This window comes from Carcharhinus amblyrhynchos, unplaced genomic scaffold (genome assembly GCF_965287045.1).
Source record: "Carcharhinus amblyrhynchos unplaced genomic scaffold, sCarAmb.v2.hapA scaffold_523, whole genome shotgun sequence".
Lineage (NCBI taxonomy): Eukaryota > Metazoa > Chordata > Chondrichthyes > Carcharhiniformes > Carcharhinidae > Carcharhinus > Carcharhinus amblyrhynchos.
Window position 1 is genome coordinate 102,297 of NW_027650263.1, and position 16,241 is coordinate 118,537.

Below are 16,241 nucleotides of genomic sequence, written 5' to 3' on the forward strand. Positions count from 1 at the left end.
AACTGTAACTCGAATGCGAACCCCAACCTATCCTAACTCTAACCCTAACACGAACCCTATCCCTAAACCTAACGCTTACTCGAACGCGAGCCCTAACCCTAACTCGAACCCTGACCCGACCCGTAACTCTAACCCAAACCCTAACCTAACCCGAACCCGATCCCGAACGCTATCCTGATCTCTAACCCTATCTGTAACCCTAACACTAAATCTAATGCTTACCCTAACCCAAATGTAACTCTAACCTGAACTATATTCCTAACCCTAACCCTAAATCTTACCCGAACCCTATCCCTAACTTGAATCCTAACGCTATCCCGAACTCTAATCCTAACCCTAACCCTAACCCTAACTTTAACCCTAACTCTAAGCCTAACCCTAACCCCAACCCGAATCCTAACCCTAACTCCAACCATAACCCTAAGTCCAATGCTAACCGTAACTCTAACCCTAACGCTAACCCTAACCTTAACGCTAACTCTAACTGTAATCCAAACCTGAACCCTAACTCTAACCCTAACCCTAATCCTAACCCTATCCCTAACTCAAATCCGAATCCTAACCCTAACCTGAACTCCAACCCTAAACCGAACCCGAACCTGAACCCTAACCCAAATTCTAATCCTAAACCTAACCCTAACTCTAACCTTAACCCTAACCAAAACCCTAATCCTAATACTAACCTTAACCCAAACTCTAACCCTAACCCTAACCTAAACCTAACTCTAACCCCAAGCCGAACCCTAACTCTGACCCTAACCTGAACCCAAACCCCAACTCGAACCCAAACCCAAATCCTAACACGAAGACTAACCAGAAACACTAACTCTAATCCGAACCCAAAACCTAACCCGAACCCTAACCCTAAGTCTAATCCTAACCCTAACCTGAACCCAAACCCAAACCCAAACTCTAATCCTAACCCTAACCCTAACTCTAATCTGAACCCTATCCCTAAATCTAATCCGAATCCTAACCCCAACTCGAACTCTAACCCTAACCCGAACCCTAACCCTAATTCTAATCCTAACCCTAACCCTAACTCTAACCTTAACCCTAACCAAAACCCTAATTGTAATACTAACCTTAAACCTAACTCTAACCCTAACCCTAAACCTAACCCTAATGCTATCCCTAACCCTAAACCTAGCACTTAATCTAAACCTAACCCTAAATCTAACCTTAATTCTAAGCTTAACTCTAACCCAAACCCTAACCCTAATCCTAACTCTAACCCTAACCCTAACTCAAACCTTAAGAAAGTGAGGGGAAGAAAGTGATGAGAGTCTGAAGGGAGGGAATGTGGGGAGAGTAAGGGGGGAGAAAGCGAGGAGGGGAGATGTTGAGTGGAGATAGGGGAAATTGAGAGGGAGGGAGTGTGAAATAACTGAGAGGGAGAGTGAGGGGGAGGAAAGTGAGGGAGAAAGTAGGGGGGAGAGAGGGAACGAGAGGCTGAGGGAGAAGAGAATGAGGGGAAAAGAGAGTGAGGGGGAGAGCGAGGATGAACAGAGTGAGGGGAGAGAATGAGTGTGAGAGAGTGAGTGGAAAGATTTTGAGGAATAGAGTGCAGTGAAGAGATTGAGTGGGAGATATTGTGAGGAGAGGGAGGGGAGTGAAGGAGAGGGAGAGTCAGAGGAGGGAGAGTGATGGCGAGAGAGAGGGGGGGATAGAGTGAGGGAGGAATCAATGAAGAGTGAATGAGTGGGAGAGAGAGAGGGTAGTGAGCAAAGGGAGGTGGAGTGAGGGGAGAGAGAGTGATGGGCAGAGTAAGTGAGGGACAGCAGACTGCGAGTGAGGGGAGACAGAGTGGCAGGGAGAGAGACTGAGGGGAGAGTGAGTGAGTGAGGGGGAGGTAGATTGAGGGGAGAGTGTGGGACAGAAGCTGAGGGAATTGAGGATGCCTGAGGTGGGCGAGTGTGATGGGAATGACTGAGGGGGGACGACAGTGAGGGAGAGAGAGGGTGAGGGTGGGGGTGAAGGGGAGGGGGGGACAGTGAGGGGGAGAGAGGGTGGGGGTGAGGGGGAGAGAGGGTGGGGGTGAAAGCTCTCCCTCTCTCCCCTTCCCCGCTGCTCCATCCGTTAGTTTGGGGGGTGTATAAATGTCGGGGAAAATCCCAGTCTGATTTGAATGGTCGGGGGCTCGGGGGGGAAGGACAGGGTCTGGGGGACACTGACCCCCCCCCCCCCACCCCACCCCTCACTCCTTCCAGTCGTGTCTGGGGCAGTTTCGGGGCTGGAGAGGATTGTCCTCATTCCCTGGGGGGGTGAGGGTGAGGGGGGTGGGAGTGGGGGGTTTAACACAGCCTCAATCCAAGGTCTAATCTCAGAGAGCCTCAGAATGTCCTTTCCCATTCCCTTCATTCCCAAACACTCTCCGAGCTGGAGGGGGAGAACTCCACCGTTCAATAAATCAGCACTCATTTCATTCAGGATCTGATTGTGGGGGTTCCCGCTCCCTCTCACTGCCTCTGTCTGTCTTGTTATCTGTCTGCCACTCTCTCTGTCTCTCTGTCTCTGTCTGTCTCTGTCTCTCAGAGACAGAGAGAGACACACAGACAGAGACAGACAGAGAGAGACAGTGTGAGAGAGAGAGCGACAGAAAGAGAGAGAGACACAGACACACTGAGTGAGACAGAGAGACAGAGATACAGAGTGAGACAGAGAGAGAGCGTGAGTGAGAGAGACAGTCTTCAGGAGCAGAACTCAGGGTCAAGGCTCAGGGTTCAGGAGCTGAACTCGGGGTCAGGGTCAGTGTTTGGGAGCTGAACTTGGGGACTGTGTTCAGGGTTCTGCGCCTGTCCATCCGGGTCAGGGCTCGGGGTTCAGGGGCTGTCCTTGGGGTGAGAGTCGGGGTTCGGGAGCTGAACTCAGGTCAGGGTGAGGGTTCAAAGGCTGAACTTGGGGTCAGGGTTCAGGGTTCGGGAGCAGAATACAGATTTTAATCAGTGCCCTACACTAAACAGAGATTTTAAACAGTACCCTACACTAAACAGAGATTTTAAACAGTACCCTACACTAAACAGAGATTTTAAACAGTACCCTACACTAAACAGAGATTTTAAACAGTACCCTACACTAAACAGAGATTTTAAACAGTACCCTACACTAAACAGAGATTTTAAACAGTACCCTACACTAAACAGAGATTTTAAACAGTACCCTACACTAAACAGAGATTTTAAACAGTACCCTACACTAAACAGAGATTTTAAACAGTACCTTACACTAAACAGAGATTTTAAACAGTGCCCTACACTAAACAGAGATTTTAAACAGTGCCCTACACTAAACAGAGATTTTAAACAGTGCCCTACACTAAACAGAGATTTTAAACAGTGTCCTACACTAAACAGAGATTTTAAACAGTGCCCTACACTAAACAGAGATTTTAAACAGTGCCCTACACTAAACAGAGATTTTAAACAGTGCCCTACACTAAACAGAGATGTTAATGAGTGCCCTACACTAAACAGAGATTTTAAAAAGTGCCCTACACTAAACAGAGATTTTAAACAGTGCCCTACACTAAACAAAGATTTTAAACAGTACCCTACACTAAACAGAGATTTTAAACAGTGCCCTACACTAAACAGAGATTTTAAACAGTGCCCCACACTAAACAGAGATTTTAAACAGTACCCTACACTAAACAGAGATTTTAAACAGTACCCTACACTAAACGGAGATTTTAAACAGTGCCCGACACTAAACAGAGATTTTAAACAGTACCCTACACTAAACGGAGATTTTAAACAGTACCCTACACTAAACAGAGATTTTAAACAGTACCCTACACTAAACAGAGATTTTAAACAGTACCCTACACTAAACAGAGATTTTAAACAGTGCCCCACACTAAACAGAGATTTTAAACAGTACCCTACACTAAACAGAGATTTTAAACAGTACCCTACACTAAACAGAGATTTTAAACAGTGCCCTACACTAAACAGAGATTTTAAACAGTGCCCGACACTAAACAGAGATTTTAAACAGTACCCTACACTAAACAGAGATTTTAAACAGTACCCTACACTAAACGGAGATTTTAAACAGTGCCCGACACTAAACAGAGATTTTAAACAGTACCCTACACTAAACGGAGATTTTAAACAGTACCCTACACTAAACAGAGATTTTAAACAGTACCCTACACTAAACGGAGATTTTAAACAGTACCCGACACTAAACTGAGATTTTAAACAGTACCCTACACTAAACAGAGATTTTAAACAGTACCCTACACTAAACAGAGATTTTAAACAGTGCCCTACACTAAACAGAGATTTTAAACAGTGCCCGACACTAAACGGAGATTTTAAACAGTGCCCTACACTAAACAGAGATTTTAAACAGTGCCCTACACTAAACAGAGATTTTAAACAGTGCCCTACACTAAACAGAGATTTTAAACAGTACCCTACACTAAACAGAGATTTTAAACAGTGCCCTACACTAAACAGAGATTTTAAACAGTGCCCGACACTAAACAGAGATTTTAAACAGTACCCTACACTAAACAGAGATTTTAAACAGTACCCTACACTAAACGGAGGTTTTAAACAGTGCCCGACACTAAACAGAGATTTTAAACAGTACCCTACACTAAACAGAGATTTTAAACAGTACCCTACACTAAACAGAGATTTTAAACAGTACCCTACACTAAACAGAGATTTTAAACAGTACCCGACACTAAACTGAGATTTTAAACAGTACCCTACACTAAACAGAGATTTTAAACAGTACCCTACACTAAACAGAGATTTTAAACAGTGCCCTACACTAAACAGAGATTTTAAACAGTGCCCTACACTAAACAGAGATTTTAAACAGTACCCTGCACTAAATGGAGACTTTAAACAGTGCCCTACACTAAACAGAGATTTTAAACAGTGCCCTACACTAAACAGAGATTTTAAACAGTACCCTGCACTAAATGGAGACTTTAAACAGTGCCCTACACTAAACAGAGATTTTAAATTGTTCCCTAAACTAAACAGAGATTTTAAACAGTGCCCTACACTAAACGGAGATTTTAAACAGTGTCCTACACTAAACAGAGATTTTAAACAGTACCTACACTAAACAGAGATTTTAAACAGTGCCCTGCACTAAACAGAGATTTTAAACAGTGTCCTACACTAAACAGAGATTTTAAACAGTACCTACACTAAACAGAGATTTTAATCAGTACCTGACACTAAACAGAGATTTGAAGCAGTACCCGACACTAAAAGGCAATTTAGCATGGCCAATCCAAATTTGGTGTATATCTTGGGACAGTAAGGGATAATTTAGCGTTGCCAATCCACGTAACCGACACATCTTGGGACACTGTGGGGCAAACTAACAGAGCCAATCCAGCTAATCTACACACCTTGGGACACTAAGGGGCCACTTAGCATGGCCAATCCACGTATCCTACACATCCTTGTACACCCATGGGAAATTTAGCATGGCTAATCCACCTCTTGTACACACCTTGGGACACTAAAGTGCAATTTAGCTTGGCCAATCCACCTAACCTACTCAGCTTAGGACACTCAGGGGAACTTAGCAATAAGGGATAATTTAGCATGGCCAATCCACCTAAACTACTCAGTTTAGGACACTCAGGGGAATTTAGCAATAAGGGATAATTTAGAATGGCCAATCCACCTCTTGTACACAGCTTGGGACACAAACGGGATTTGAACATCTCCAATTGACCTCTCATCCACATCTTTAGCATCTAAGGATGGCCAATCCAGCTCTGGTACACAACCTACACATCTTTGGCCGTGACAGGGATTTTAATATGTCCAATTCTCATCCACATCTTGGGGCGCTAAAGGAAATTTAGCATGTCCAATCCACCTCTCGTACACAGCTTGGGACACTAAGGGGCAATTTATCATGGCCAACCCACCCAACCTACACATCTTAGCACATGATAGGGAATTTGGCATGGTCAATAAACCTAATCCACACATTTTGGGACACTCAGGGGCAATTTAGTCTGGTGAATCGAAACTACCTGCAAATCTTGCGACACTAAGTGGCAAATTAGCATTTCCAATCCACCTCACCTACATATTCGGGACACTAAGGGGCAATTTAGCACGGCCAATCCACCTAATCTACACACCTTGGAATAGGAAGGAGTAATTTAGCATGGCCAATTAACTGAACCCACACATCTTGGGAAACTAAGGAACAATTTAGCATGGCCAATCTACTAAACCGACACATTTTTGGGCGCTGAGGGGCCATTTATCATGGCCAATCCACCGCTCGTACACATCTTGGGACACTGAGGGGAATTTAGCCTGGCCAATCCACCTAATCTACAATAGTCTTCAGCCAGAGTGCTGAGCCGATGAACCTCCTGGCCTCCTCCAGTGGGCCCCAGCAACCCAGATATCAGTCCTCAGCCACTTTGATTCACTCCATATCATCTCAAGAAATGGCAGGAACAACAGCAAGATGGACTATTCTTTCAATGGGAAAAAATCCCAGCTGTGCAGAGGGATCTGGGCATCCTTGTGCGGGAATCTCAAGGAGTTGGTTTGCAGCAGGGGATGAAGAAGGCAACTGGAATTTTGTCCTTCGTTGCTGGAGGGATGGAGTTTAAAAGCAGCGAGGTTATGTATAAGGTGCTGGGGAGGACACATCTGGAGTTACTGTGGACAGTTTTGGTCTCCTGACTTGAGAAAAGGATATCCTGGGGGTGCAGAGGAGACTCACTGGGTCTCCCCAAACTGACAGAATTGTTCAAACAAGAGTTGGCCGTGACACAGATAACAGCCAAAGAGGGAAGAAATATTGGTGTAAAACAGGGACTGGGACAGGCCTCAGATGAGGAAGGACAGAATTGGAGAAGATAGGGGGTGCTGGGGTGCTGGGGGTGGGGGTAAAAAGAGACAAGACAGCGTTAGGGGAAGGAAAGGAAAAATAATAGCTCCAGAGGCAACACAACAGACCTTATTCCAGATGGAGTCGGCCACACTGCAGAGGACACATTTGGTCAGTTTCAGGGAGAATTGTTGGTGGTGGAAGAGATGATGGAGACCGGGGGGGTAACATTCAGTCTACACAAGTGGACCCAGGGCAACATTCGGTGACCAAGGTGTGAAAGCAGCTGAGGGGGGTCCACGGGAATGCTCGCAAATGGATTTCACAGGATCGTTCCCTGGAATAAAAGGGAAAAACTTCCTGTTTAGTGATTACTGATCGATGCATTTCCATCTCAAACCGTGGCTATGATATTGGCCAGTGGGATAATATCCAGGCGGGGAATCCCTCTTCAGTTAGACTCAGAACTGGCTGCACAGGGGGGAGAGTTTGAGGAAAGTCTTTAGGGATCAGACAGAGATTTCACCACCCACAGAGTTCAGGATTAGGGGAACGGATGAACAGAAGAACAGCTGAGCCAACACCGTGATGGATGGAGGAAGCGATCGGGTCCAGTTTTTCCTGCAGGACAACAGAGAGCCACTCCTTCCAGGGGAATATGGGGTTAATACCATTCCAACGATTTTCGAAATCATTAAGATGATTTTAGCAAGGCCAATCCGCCTAACATGCACATTTGGGACACTTAGGGGCAACTTAGCATGGCCAATCCCCCGAACCTACACATCTTGGGATAGTAATGGGCAAACGCGAGGAGGAGAGTGAGTGGGAGACAGAGAGGCAGAGTTTGAGGGACTGAGTGAACATTCTCCCAAACAACATCAACAGTGATGGGATAAGCTTGGCAGAAAGGGAATCCTCCCAAACTGCCGACACCAGGAGACTGGGCTACGGTGAAACTAATAAGGAACGATTCTGTGTCAGGTGGGAAAAGGACCTTTTGCTGTATTAACCACCAGACAGACACGGTCCTCAGTTGATGGGGAGTCTGGCCTGCGATAGAGAGACGGGCTGGGCTAAAACTTTATCCAAACCAACAGCCTGGTATGGGTGAGATTCCCCAGTAAGAGACTGACAGCGACATCACTAACAATGTGGGATCATTCCGATTTGTAAATAGATATCAGGTTTGATAAAATGACAGTCGGAGAGAATTTATAGATAAGCAATGTGAGTAACTGAGAATATTGATAAAATTTACCTCTGAGACTGTTCGTGAGTCAAAATACAGCGGGTTTTTATTTCAAAGCTCTGGGTTTTAACCCAGACATGTGGGAGAAACGGGTTCCAAACAAGGTTTGCCAGACTGCCCCTGGAACACAAATAGAAGCCAGTATTTATACATCGTGAGTTTGACTTACAAACAGGAAAGAAACTCGCAATTCTGGTCATCTATATTCACCCCTGACCATCTATACTCACACCTGACCATCTATACTCACACCTGACCATCTATATTCACTCCTGACCATCTATACGCACACCTGACCATCTATATTCACACCTGACCATCTATACTCACACCTGACCATCTATATTCACACCTGACCATCTATACTCACACCTGACCATCGAAACTCACACCTGACCATCTATACTCACACCCGACCATCTATATTCACCCCTGACCATCTATAATCACCCCTGACCATCTATACTCACACCCAACCATCTATACTCACACCCGACCATCTATATTCACACCTGACCATCTATAATCACCCCTCACCATCTATACTCACACCCAACCATCTATACTCACACCCGACCATCTATATTCACACCTGACCATCTATAATCACCCCTGACCATCTATACTCACACCCAACCATCTATACTCACACCCGACCATCTATATTCACACCTGACCATCTATACTCACCCCTGACCATCTATAATCACCCCTGAACATCTATACTCACACCCAACCATCTATACTCACACCCTGACCATCTATATTCACACCTGACCATCTATACTCACACCTGACCATCTATATTCACACCTGACCATCTATACTCACACCTGAACATCTGTAATCACACCTGACCATCTATATTCACACCTGACCATCTATACTCACACCTGACCATCTATATTCACCCCTGACCATCTATACTCACACCTGACCATCTATACTCACACCTGACCATCTATACTCACACCTGACCATCTATATTCACCCCTGACCATCTATACTAACACCTGACCATCTATATTCACACCTGATCATCTATACTCACACCTGACCATCTATACTCACACCTGACCATCTATACTCACACCTGACCATCTATACTCACACCTGACCATCTATACTCACACCCGACCATCTATATTCACCCCTGACCATCTATAATCACCCCTGACCATCTATACTCACACCTGACCATCTATATTCACACCTGACCATCTATACTCACACCTGACCATCTATACTCACACCTGACCATCTATATTCACCCCTGACCATCTATATTCACACCTGACCATCTATACTCACACCTGACCATCTATATTCACACCTGACCATCTATAAGAACATAAGAACATAAGAACATAAGAAATAGGAGCAGAAGTAGGCCATCTGGCCCTTCGAGCCTGCACCGCCATTCAATAAGATCATGGCTGATCTGTCGTGGCTCAGTTCCACTTTCCCGCCCTCTCCCCATAACCCTTAATCCCTTCTCTTATCAAAAACCCATCAACCCGCTTCTTAAAAATATTTAGCGAGGCAGCCTCCACCACTTCAACGGGCAGAGAATTCCAGAGATTCACCACCCTTTGAGTGAAGAAGTTCCTCCTCAACTCCGTTCTGAACCGCCCCCCCTTTATCTTGAGGCTGTGCCCCCTAGTCCTACTGTCTTTTTTGAGCGGGAAGAGTCTTTCCACCTCTATCCTATCCATCCCATTCATCATCTTATACGTCTCAATGAGATCTCCCCTCATTCTTCTAAACTCTAACGAGTACAAGCCTAGTTTATTCAGCCTCTCCTCATAGCTCAACCCCCTCAACTCCGGTATCAGCCTAGTAAACCTCCTCTGCACTCCCTCCAAGGCCAAAATATCCTTGCGCAGGTGCGGCGCCCAAAACTGCACACAGTACTCCAGCTGCGGCCTCACCAATGCCCTATACAGCTATATTCTATATTCACACCTGACCATCTATATTCACACCTGACCATCTATACTCACACCTGACCATCTATATTCACCCCTGACCATCTATATTCACACCTGACCATCTATATTGACACCTGACCATCTATACTCACACCTCAACATCTATATTCACACCTGACCATCTATATTCACCCCTGAACATCTATATTCACACCTGACCATCTATTTTCACCCCTGACCATCTATATTCACACCTGACCATCTATATTCACACCTGACCATCTGTACTGACACCTGACCATCTATACTCACACCTGACCATCTATATTCACCCCTGACCATCTATACTCACACCTCAACATCTATACACACGCCTGACCATCTATATTCACACCTGACCATCTATACTCACACCTGACCATCTATATTCACACCCGACAATCTATACTCACACCTGACCATATATAGTAACACCTGACCATCTATACTCACACCTGACCATCTATATTCACACCCGACCATCTATATTCACACCTGACCATCTATACTCACACCCGACCATCCATATTCACACCTGACCATCTATAATCACACCTGACCATCTATGTTCACACCTGACCATCTATATTCACGCCTGACCATCTATACTGACACCTGACCATCTATATTCACAACTGACCGCCTATGTTCACACCTGACCATCTATATTCACACCTGACCATCTATGTTCACACCTGACCATCTATACTGACACCTGACCATCTATATTCACAACTGACCATCTATGTTCACACCTGACCATCTATACTCACACCTGACCATCTATACTCACACCTGAGCATCTATATTCACACCTGACCATCTATACTCACACCTGACCATCTATACTCACCCCTGACCATCTATATTCACACCTGACCATCTATATTCACACCGGAAAATCTATACTCACACCGGACCATCTATACTCACACCTGACCATCTATACTCACACCGGACCATCTATACTCACACCTGACCATCTATATTCACACCTGACCATCTATACTCACCCCTGACCATTTATACTCACACCTGACCATCTATACTCACACCTGACCATCTATATTCACACCTTACCAACTATATTCACACCGGACCATCTATACTCACACCTGACCATCTATACTCACACCTGACCATCTATATTCACACCTGACCATTAATATTCACACCTGACCATCTATACTCACACCTGACCATCGATATTCACACCGGACCATCTATACTCACACCTGACCATCTATACTCACACCTGACCATCGATATTCACACCTGACCGTCTATATTCACACCTGACCATCTATATTCACACCTGACAATCGATACTCACACCTCACCATCTATATACACACCTGACCATCTATACTCACACCTGACAATCTATATTCACCCCTGACCATCTATACTCACACCTGACCATCTATACTCACACCTGACCATCTATATTCACACCTGACCATCTATACTCACCCCTGACCATCTATACTCACACCTGACCATCTATACTCACACCTGACCATCTATACTCACACCGGACCATCTATACTCACACCTGACCATCTATATTCACACCTGACCATCTATACTCACCCCTGACCATTTATACTCACACCTGACCATCTATACTCACCCCTGGCCGTCTATATTCACACCTGACCATCTATATTCACACCGGAAAATCTATAATCACACCGGACCATCTATACTCACACCTGACCATCTATACTCACACCTGACCATCTATACTCACACCGGACCATCTATACACACACCTGACCATCTATATTCACACCTGACCATCTATACTCACCCCTGACCATTTATACTCACACCTGACCATCTATAGTCACACCAGACCATCTATATTCACACCTGACCATCTATACTCACACCTGACCATCTATATTCACACCTTACCAACTATATTCACACCGGACCATCTATACTCACACCTGACCATCTATACTCACACCTGACCATCTATATTCACACCTGACCATTAATATTCACACCTGACCATCTATACTCACACCTGACCATCGATATTCACACCGGACCATCTATACTCACACCTGACCATCTATACTCACACCTGACCATCTATACTCACACCTGACCATCGATATTCACACCTGACCGTCAATATTCACACCTGACCATCTATATTCACACCTGACAATCGATACTCACACCTGACCATCTATATTCACACCTGACCATCTATACTCACACCTGACAATCTATATTCACCCCTGACCATCGATACTCACACCTGACCATCTATACTCACACCTGACCATCTATATTCACACCTGACCATCTATATTCACTCCTGACCATCTATACGCACACCTGACCATCTATATTCACTCCTGACCATCTATACGCACACCTGACCATCTACATTCACACCTGACCATCTATACTCAAACCTGACCATCTATACTCACACCTGACCATCTATATTCACACCTGACCATCTATACTCACACCTGACCATCTATACTCACACCTGACCATCTATACTCACACCTGACCATCGATATTCACACCTGACCGTCAATATTCACACCTGACCATCTATATTCACACCTGACAATCGATACTCACACCTGACCATCTATATTCACACCTGACCATCTATACTCACACCTGACAATCTATATTCACCCCTGACCATCGATACTCACACCTGACCATCTATACTCACTCCTGACCATCTATATTCACACCTGACCATCTATATTCACTCCTGACCATCTATACGCACACCTGACCATCTATATTCACTCCTGACCATCTATACGCACACCTGACCATCTACATTCACACCTGACCATCTATACTCAAACCTGACCATCTATACTCACACCTGACCATCTATATTCACACCTGACCATCTATACGCACACCTGACCATCTATATTCACACCTGACCATCTATACTCACACCTGACCATCGAAACTCACACCTGACCATCTATACTCACACCCGACCATCTATATTCACCCCTGACCATCTATAATCACCCCTGACCATCTATACTCACACCCAACCATCTATACTCACACCCGACCATCTATATTCACACCTGACCATCTATAATCACCCCTCACCATCTATACTCACACCCAACCATCTATACTCACACCCGACCATCTATATTCACACCTGACCATCTATAATCACCCCTGACCATCTATACTCACACCCAACCATCTATACTCACACCCGACCATCTATATTCACACCTGACCATCTATACTCACCCCTGACCATCTATAATCACCCCTGAACATCTATACTCACACCCAACCATCTATACTCACACCCTGACCATCTATATTCACACCTGACCATCTATACTCACACCTGACCATCTATATTCACACCTGACCATCTATACTCACACCTGAACATCTATAATCACACCTGACCATCTATATTCACACCTGACGATCTATACTCACACCTGACCATCTATATTCACCCCTGACCATCTATACTCACACCTGACCATCTATACTCACACCTGACCATCTATACTCACACCTGACCATCTATATTCACCCCTGACCATCTATACTAACACCTGACCATCTATATTCACACCTGACCATCTATACTCACACCTGACCATCTATACTCACACCTGACCATCTATATTCACACCTGACCATCTATACTCACACCTGACCATCTATACTCACACCTGACCATCTATATTCACCCCTGACCATCTATATTCACACCTGACCATCTATACTCACACCTGACCATCTATACTCACACCCGACCATCTATATTCACCCCTGACCATCTATAATCACCCCTGACCATCTATACTCACACCTGACCATCTATATTCACACCTGACCATCTATACTCACACCTGACCATCTATACTCACACCTGACCATCTATATTCACCCCTGACCATCTATATTCACACCTGACCATCTATACTCACACCTGACCATCTATATTCACACCTGACCATCTATATTCACACCTGACCATCTATACTCACACCTGACCATCTATATTCACACCTGACCATCTATATTGACACCTGACCATCTATACTCACACCTCAACATCTATACTCACACCTGACCATCTATATTCACACCTGACCATCTATATTCACCCCTGAACATCTATATTCACACCTGACCATCTATTTTCACCCCTGACCATCTATATTCACACCTGACCATCTATATTCACACCTGACCATCTGTACTGACACCTGACCATCTATACTCACACCTGACCATCTATATTCACCCCTGACCATCTATACTCACACCTGAACATCTATACACACGCCTGACCATCTATATTCACACCTGACCATCTATACTCACACCTGACCATCTATGTTCACACCTGACCATCTATATTCACGCCTGACCATCTATACTGACACCTGACCATCTATATTCACAACTGACCATCTATGTTCACACCTGACCATCTATATTCACACCTGACCATCTATGTTCACACCTGACCATCTATACTGACACCTGACCATCTATATTCACAAATGACCATCTATGTTCACACCTGACCATCTATACTCACACCTGACCATCTATACTTACACCTGAGCATCTATATTCACACCTGACCTTCGATACTCACACCTGACCATCTATATTCACACCTGACCATCTATACTCACGCCTGACCATCTATACTCACACCTGACCATCTATATTCACACCTGACCTTCTATATTCACACCTGACCATCTATATTCACACCTGACCATCTATAATCACACCTGACCATCTATACTCACACCCGACCATCTATATTCACAGCTGACCATCTATACTCACACCCGACCATCTATACTCACACCCGACCATCTATACTCACATCTGACCATCTATACTCACACCTGACCATCTATATTCACCCCTGACCATCTACACTCACACCTGACCATCTATATTTCACCCCTGACCATCTATATTCACACCTGACCATCTATACTCACACCTGACCATCTATATTCACACCTGACCATCTGTATTCACACCTGACCTTCTATACTCACACCTGGCCATCTATATTCACACCTGACCATATATACTCACACCTGACCATCTATACTCACCCCTGACCATCTATATTCACACCTGACCATCTATATTCACACCGGAACATCTATACTCACACCTGACCATCTATACTCACACCTGACCATCTGTACTCACCCCTGACCATCTATATTCACACCTGACCATCTATACTCACCCCTGACCTTCTATACTCACACCTGACCATCTATACTCACACCTGACCATCTATATTCACACCTGACCACCTGTACTCTCCCCTGATCATCTATACAAACACCTGACCATCTATACTCACACCTGACCATCTATATTCACACCTGACGATCTATACTCTCACCTGACCATCTATACTCACACCTGACCATCTATATTCACACCCGACCATCTATATTCACACCTGACCATCTCTACTCACACTCGACCATCTATATTCACCCCTGACCATCTACACTCACACGTGACCATCTATATTCACCCCTGACCATCTATATTCACACCTGACCATCTATATTCACACCTGACCATCTATACTCACACCTGACCATCTATATTCACACCTGACCATCTATACTCACACCTGACCATCTATATTCACACCTGACCATCTATATTCACACCTGACCATCTATATTCGCACCAGACCATCTATATTCGCACCTGACCATCTATACTCACACCCGACCATCTATATTCACACATGACCATCTATACTATAGATATATACTATACCATCTATACCATCTATACCATCTATACCATCTATACACCAAAGTTGGAGGTGTGGTAGATTGTGAGGAAGGGTGTCATAGTCTGCAGGGAGACTTAGATAGGTTGCAGAGCTGGGCCGAGAGGTGGCGGATGGAATTTAATGCGGAGAAGTGTGAGGTAATTCACTTTGGTAGGAGCAACAGATGTGTCGAGTATAGGGCTAACGGGAGGACTTTGAATAGTGTGGATGAACAGAGGGATCTAGGTGTGTGTGTACATAGATCCCTGAAAGTTGGGAATCAAGTAGATAAGGTTGTCAAGAAGGCGTACGGTGTCTTGGCGTTTATTGGTAGGGGGATTGAATTTAGGAGTCG